Source organism: Heptranchias perlo, chromosome 35 (assembly GCF_035084215.1).
Source record: "Heptranchias perlo isolate sHepPer1 chromosome 35, sHepPer1.hap1, whole genome shotgun sequence".
NCBI lineage: Eukaryota > Metazoa > Chordata > Chondrichthyes > Hexanchiformes > Hexanchidae > Heptranchias > Heptranchias perlo.
Window position 1 is genome coordinate 28,670,353 of NC_090359.1, and position 7,561 is coordinate 28,677,913.

At 51.4% G+C, this 7,561-nt stretch overlaps 1 protein-coding gene across 1 annotated transcript in view; it reads right to left on the bottom strand.

Annotated features, from left to right (window-relative positions):
- Positions 1–6,939, bottom strand: part of cysltr3 (cysteinyl leukotriene receptor 3) — a 12,934-nt gene extending 5,995 nt beyond the window's left edge. The window contains exon 1 of the mRNA XM_067971860.1: positions 6,867–6,939. The gene's annotated coding sequence lies outside the window, so the exon portion shown is untranslated. The remainder of the gene's footprint in view (positions 1–6,866) is intronic.
- Positions 6,940–7,561: the final 622 nt, after the last annotated feature.

The window sequence follows — 7,561 nt, forward strand, 5'->3', positions numbered from 1 at the left end:
TGAGGGCGAGAGAGGGAGAGAGGGCGAGAGAGAGGAGAGAGGGCGAGGGAGAGAGAGAGGGGGGCGGGCGAGAGAGAGAGAGCGAGAGGGCGAGAGAGAGAGCGAGAGGGCGAGAGAGAGAGCGAGAGGGCGAGAGAGAGAGAGCGGGCGAGAGAGAGAGAGCGGCGAGAGAGAGAGGGCGAGAGAGAGAGGGCGAGAGAGAGAGGGCGAGAGAGAGAGGGCGAGAGAGAGAGGGCGAGAGAGAGAGAGAGAGAGGGCGAGAGAGAGAGAGGGCGAGAGAGAGAGAGGGCGAGAGAGAGAGAGAGGGGGAGGGAGCGAGAGAGAGAGAGGGAGGGAGGATGAGAGTGAGAGGGAGAGAGAGAGGTTGAGAGAGAGAAAGTGAGGGTGATAGAGTGAAAGAGAGGGTGAGAGAGTGAAAGAGACACAAAGACAGTAAGAATGAAAAAGAGCAAAAGAGCAAACAAAAGAAAGAGAAAAAGAAAGAGGGACTTGCAGTTATATAAAGACCAAAGCGCTTTACAGCCAATGAAGTATTTTTGAAGTGTAGTCACTGTTGTAATGTAGGAAACACGGCAGCCAATTTGTGCACAGCAAGATCCCACAAACAGCAATGTGATAATGACCCGATCATCTGTTTTTTTAGTGATGTTGGTTGAGGGATAAATATTGGCCCCAGGACACCGGGGAGAACTCCCCCCTGCTCTTCTTTGAAATAGTGGCCGTGGGATCTTTTACATCCACCTGAGAGGTCAGACGGGGCCTCGTTTTAACGTCTCATCTGAAAGAGAGCACCTCTGACAGTGCAGAACTCCCTCAGTACCGACCCTCCGACAGTGCAGCGCTCCCCTCAGTACCGACCCTCCGACAGTGCAGAACTCCCTCAGTACTGACCCTCCGACAGTGCAGAACTCCCTCAGTACCGACCCTCCGACAGTGCAGCGCTCCCTCAGTACCGACCCTCCGACAGTGCAGCGCTCCCTCAGTACCGACCCTCCGACAGTGCAGCGCTCCCTCAGTACCGACCCTCCGACAGTGCAGCCCCGTGTAACGCACCCCAATGCTCTGTTACATTGTTACATCGAGTCTACTACACAAAAGCAGGCCATTCGGCCCAACTGGTCTATGCTAGTGTTTATACTCCACATGAGCCTCTTTTTTATGGCCTTATTAACCTGTGTCGTTACTTTTAATGATTTGTGAATCTGTCCCCCCAGATCCCTCTGCTCCTCCACCCCATTTAGACTCTGATTCTCCCAGCAGTGTGAGACCTCCTTATTCCACCTACCAACATGCTCCACCTCACAATTACCTAGATTGAAATTAATTTGCCAATTACACGCCCATTCTGCAAGTTTATTAATTTCCTCTTGGATTTTAACGCATTCTTCCTCAGTATTAACTACACCCCCCAATTTTGTGTCATCCGCAAATTTTGAAATTGTACTTCCGATTCCCGAGTCTAAATGGTTGATGTAAATTGTGACCAACAGTGGTCCCAGCACCGATCCCTGTGGAACACCACTTCCCACCTTTTCCCAGTCTGAGTAGCCACCCTTAATCCCTACTCTCTGTTTTCTGTTTTGTAGCCAGCTTTCTATCCATTCTGCTACCTGTCCCCTGACTCCACATGTTCTGACCTTAGTCACGAGTCTACAATGCGGTACCTTATCGAAGGCCTTTTGAAAATCCAAATATATTACATCTACTATATTACCCTTGTCTACTCTTTCTGTTACTTCTTCAAAGAATTCAATAAGGTTGGTCAAACACGACCTTCCCTTCTGAAATTCGTGCGGACTATTCTTTATTATATTTTCATTTTCTAGATTTTTTTATTACATCTTTGAGTGAAGATTCCATTATCTTTCCTCCCACCGATATTATGCTAATTGGTCTATAGTTCCCAGGACTTGTTCTATCTCCTTTCTAAATACAGGAATCAGATTACCTGTCCGCCAGTCCTCTGGCACTGTTCCCTTTTCAAATGAATTTTTATATATATGTAAATAATAGAGCTTCTGCTATCTCCTCCCTAACTTCTTTCCATATTCGTGGATGTAATCCATCCGGACCAGGTTTGATTAGTTTATCAATTATATCGCTCCTTTCTATCTTTGATATAAATGCCTTTATACCTTTTTTGGTTTCCTCTTCTAATGTCCTGCCCACCTTGTTAATCTCCCTGGTAAACACTGAGGCAAAGTAACTATTCGATATTTCTGCCATTTCACTGTCATTACCTGTGAGTTTATCGTGTGTATCCCTTAGTGGCCCGATCCCTATCCCGATCCCGATCCCTATCCCTATCCCTATCCCTACCCTGATCCCGATCCCGACCCTGATCCCGATCCCTATCCCTACCCCGATCCCGATTCCTATCCCTACCCCTATCCCGATCCCTATCCGATCCCTATCCCGATCCCGATCCCTATCCCGATCCCGATCCCTACTCTGATCCCGATCCCTACCCCGATCCCGACCCTGATCCCGATCCCTACCCCGATCCCGATTCCTATCCCGATCCCTATCCCGATCCCTATCCCTACCCTGATCCCTATCCCGATCCCGATCCCGATCCTGATCCCGACCCTGATCCCGATCCCTATCCCTATCCCTACCCCGATCCCGATTCCTATCCCTACCCCTATCCCTATCCCGATCCCTATCCCTACCCCGATTTTCTTTTTGTTATTTATATTCCTTGATAACTTAATTCCGTAGTTCCTCTTTGCTTTCTTAATTGTTTTTTTTGACTTCCTTTCCTAATCTCTTCATATTCCCTTTTCTCATCCTCTCTATTGTCTATATACTTAGTGTCTGCCTTTTTCTTTAGTTTCAATTTTACCCGTATCTCTTCATTTCATTATTGACTAGTTTGTTCTTGTACTTTAGACAAATATATTTCTCCTGAACTCTATTGATCACGGTTTTAAATATTTCCCACTGCTGTTTTATTTCTTTGTCAACATTTTTTTCCAGTTTACCTTCCCTTGTTCCACTCCCATCCCCTCAAAGTTGGCTTTTTTTCCCCCCAATCTATTACTTTGGTCATTGTCTTTCTTATGTCTTTCTCAATCATTATTTAAAATCTTATTATGTTATGATCGCTATTGCCTACATGTTCCCCTACACTTACTTCCCTTATCTGCTCCAGTGCATTTCCCATTACTCAATCCAGCCACAATTCCTCTCTCGTTGGGCTCCTCACATACTGGGTAAGGAGTCCTGTACACACTGTTAAAACTCCATTCCCTTTTCCCTACCTCTACTTGCCAGTTTATTTGGGATAGTTGAAATCTCTCATGATTATTATTTGATGTTTTTTTACTCATTTCATAGATTTGCCCACATATTTCATCCTCCGCTTCCCTTCCACTAGAATCATAGAAAGGTTACAGAACGGAAGGAGGCCATTCGGCCCATCGAGTCCGCGCCAGCTCTATGCAAGAGCAATCCAGCTAGTCCCACTCCCCCGCCCTATCCCCGTACCCCTGCAAATTTTTTCCTTTCAAGTACTTATCCAGTTCCCTTTTGAAGGCCATGATTGAATCTGCCTCCACCACCCCCTCGGGCAGTGTATTCCAGATCCTAACCATTCGCTGTGTAAAAAAGTTTTTCCTCATGTCACCTTTGGTTCTTTTGCCAATCACCTTAAATCTATGTCCTCTGGTTCTTGACCCTTCCACCAATGGGAACAGTTTCTCTCTATCTACTCTGTCTAGACCCTTCATGATTTTGAATACCTCGATCAAATCTCCTCGCAACCGTCTCTGTTCCAAGGAGAACAACCCCAGCTTCTCCAGTCTATCCACATAACTAAAGACCCTCATCCCTGAAATCATTCTAGTAAATCTCCTCTGCACCCTCTCTAAGGCCTTCACATCTTTCCCATGTGGTTATTTGCGCCTGCAGCTCACCAACCTTGTTTACCCACTTTGTGTGTTTACACACACGCACTGCACGTGGTCTGTAGACTACCCCATTAACATGATCGATCCCTTCTTATCCTTTGTCTCAATCCATACCAATTCTGTTTCTATCTTAATATTACTTATGTCCCTGTTTTCTATTGCCATTATATTGTGTCTAATTAGTAGAGCTACTCCACCCCGCTGTCTCCTTCCCTGTCCTTTCTAAATACATTATATCCTGCAATATTTAACTGCCAGTCCTGTCCTTTATGTAGCCGTGTTTCAGTTATCCCAAACCCGTCTGGCTCCTCACTATGAACAATCGCCTCCAGTTCCCCCGTTTGGTTTCGGATGCTGTCCAGGCAATTTAATCTGTTTTTAATAATTGCTCCCATCACTTTATTTTTAACAGTCATTTTATCTTATGTTCTATAACTGGATTTGTTCCCTGACCATTTATTTTACCCCTTATTCCTGACCTTGGGCTGACCTTTACTCTCATCTTTTTTTTTTATCTTCAGACTTGTTTATTTTCACCAGATCCCTTCAGCATCACCCCCACCCCCACCAGATCCCTTCAGCATCACCCCCACCCCCCCCACCCTCCCTTCAGCATCACCCCCACCAGATCCCTTCAGCATCACCCCCACCCCCACCAGATCCCTTCAGCATCACCCCCACCCCCACCAGATCCCTTCAGCATCACCCCCACCCCACCAGATCCCTTCAGCACCACCCCAACCCCCCAACCCCGTCACTCCGCGTAACGCACTCCGACGCGCCGTCACTCCGCGTAAGGCACTCCGACGCGCCGTCACTCCGCGTAAGGCACTCCGACGCGCCGTCACTCCGCGTAAGGCACTCCGACGCGCCGTCACTCCGCGTAAGGCACTCCGACGCGCCGTCACTCCGCGTAAGGCACTCCGACGCGCCGTCACTCCGCGTAACGCACTCCGACGCGCCGTCACTCCGCGTAAGGCACTCCGACGCGCCGTCACTCCGCGTAAGGCACTCCGACGCGCCGTCACTCCGCGTAAGGCACTCCGACGCGCCGTCACTCCGCGTAAGGCACTCCGACGCGCCGTCACTCCGCGTAAGGCACTCCGACGCGCCGTCACTCCGCGTAAGGCACTCCGACGCGCCGTCACTCCGCGTAAGGCACTCCGACGCGCCGTCACTCCGCGTAAGGCACTCCGACGCGCCGTCACTCCGCGTAAGGCACTCCGACGCGCCGTCACTCCGCGTAAGGCACTCCGACGCGCCGTCACTCCGCGTAAGGCACTCCGACGCGCCGTCACTCCGCGTAAGGCACTCCGACGCGCCGTCACTCCGCGTAAGGCACTCCGACGCGCCGTCACTCCGCGTAAGGCACTCCGACGCGCCGTCACTCCGCGTAAGGCACTCCGACGCGCCGTCACTCCGCGTAAGGCACTCCGACGCGCCGTCACTCCGCGTAAGGCACTCCGACGCGCCGTCACTCCGCGTAAGGCACTCCGACGCGCCGTCACTCCGCGTAAGGCACTCCGACGCGCCGTCACTCCGCGTAAGGCACTCCGACGCGCCGTCACTCCGCGTAACGCACTCCGACGCGCCGTCACTCCGCGTAACGCACTCCGACGCGCCGTCACTCCGCGTAACGCACTCCGACGCGCCGTCACTCCGCGTAACGCACTCCGACGCGCCGTCACTCCGCGTAACGCACTCCGACGCGCCGTCACTCCGCGTAACGCACTCCGACGCGCCGTCACTCCGCGTAACGCACTCCGACGCGCCGTCACTCCGCGTAACGCACTCCGACGCGACGTCACTCCGCGTAACGCACTCCGACGCGACGTCACTCCGCGTAACGCACTCCGACTCCAGGGTGCGGGAGAGGGTGCAGCAATGGGTGTGGCCACTTCTGGGAACCCTGCTTCATTGTATTTTGGGTTTTATCTATGTCGGTGGGACAGGGAGCTCGAGCAAAGTTCCACTGGACCCAATCTCGCCCCAGTGTCTGCTCACTACCCACTGGGTTAATATGCTCCCTAAACTAATTTTGCTAAGGAACCCCACAAACCAAGAAAGCAACAACTCTTTCACTGCTTGGATTTGAACGGGGTCCTTGTAGGGAGATAGAAATTATACAAACCCCAATAATCCAAACCACCCTTTATAATAAACGAACAGTGAACACCCCCCATTGTGGGACCGAGAGACGCGGAGCGGGAGATCACCGCCTGGTGTGGGACCGGGAGACGCGGAGCGGGAGATCACCGCCTGGTGTGGGACCGGGAGACGCGGAGCGGGAGATCACCGCCCGGTGTGGGACCGGGAGACACGGAGCGGGAGATCACCGCCCGGTGTGGGACCGAGAGACGCGGAGCGGGAGATCACCGCCCGGTGTGGGACCGGGAGACACGGAGCGGGAGATCACCGCCCGGTGTGGGACCGGGAGACACGGAGCGGGAGATCACCGCCCGGTGTGGGACCGGGAGACACGGAGCGGGAGATCACCGCCCGGTGTGGGACCGGGAGACACGGAGCGGGAGGGAGATCCTCGGATAACCTGGTCTGTGTAAAGTTAACTGATTTTACCTACGGCACCAGTAGGTGGTGCGACTGACCTTGGCATTCCCTGAGTTCGAGAAAAATCGCCAGGATTCCTTTCTGCCTGTTAGTCAGTGATCCCTTGCTGTGTACCTCCAGCATTTGCAGTTTTTATCCTCAATTAATAACCTGAAAGTAGTGGAATATTCTCAATGCACAATTAAAAAATGTTTACCCTTACTTACAAAAAATGTTTCCCCCACCTTACGACAGTGACTACTCTTCGATCGTACCTCAGTGACCGTAAAGCGCTGAGAAACGCATTAAAAGTGTAATTTCTTTCTTTCTTCTACGCCCTTTATCTGGAGAGTGATTTTTGTTTTTTTTTTAAAATCGGTGAGAATGTAAATGGAGCCAACACCTTACCAGAGAGCGACGATCGGCCGGTGCTGCTCCTTCCTGCACTGCTCCTTCCTCCAGGGTGAGCGCTGGGTAATTCTCAGATCACAGACTTTATTCCAAGCAACAGCTGGAAGGGAGGGATCAGGGAACAAGACTTGCTGCAAACCTTTCTGTTTCAGAGAATGAAAGTGACAGCTCTTTGACTGAAGGCCAAAGAAGGAAATGATGTGTATCGGAGACAGAGCCTGGTTATCAAACCAACCTCTGATACTGAGCAGAGGTAACTGGAGGGAGAGGGGAAATCACGTGTCTCATGGAGTTGGGTCACTTTCTGAAATCATTCTTGACATTAGGCTGTGTCTGTCCCCCATTCCTCACACTCCCCACTAACTGTGCTCAGCTCATAGCCCACTGAAGGACTCGAGTGACACGCCTGGGAATGGGAATCATCCAGTTACCTGACCCTGGGGTCTAGCTCTGTACCCCTGTAATTACCTGACCCTGGGGTCTAGCTCTGTACCCCTGTAATTACCTGGCCCTGGGGTCTAGCTCTGTACCCCTGTAATTACCTGACCCTGGGGTCCAACTCTGTACCCCTGTAATTACCTGACCCTGGGGTCTAGCTCTGTACCCCTGTAATTACCTGGCCCTGGGGTCTAGCTCTGTACCCCTGTGATTACCTGGCCCTGGGGTCCAGCTCTGTACCCCTGTAATTACCT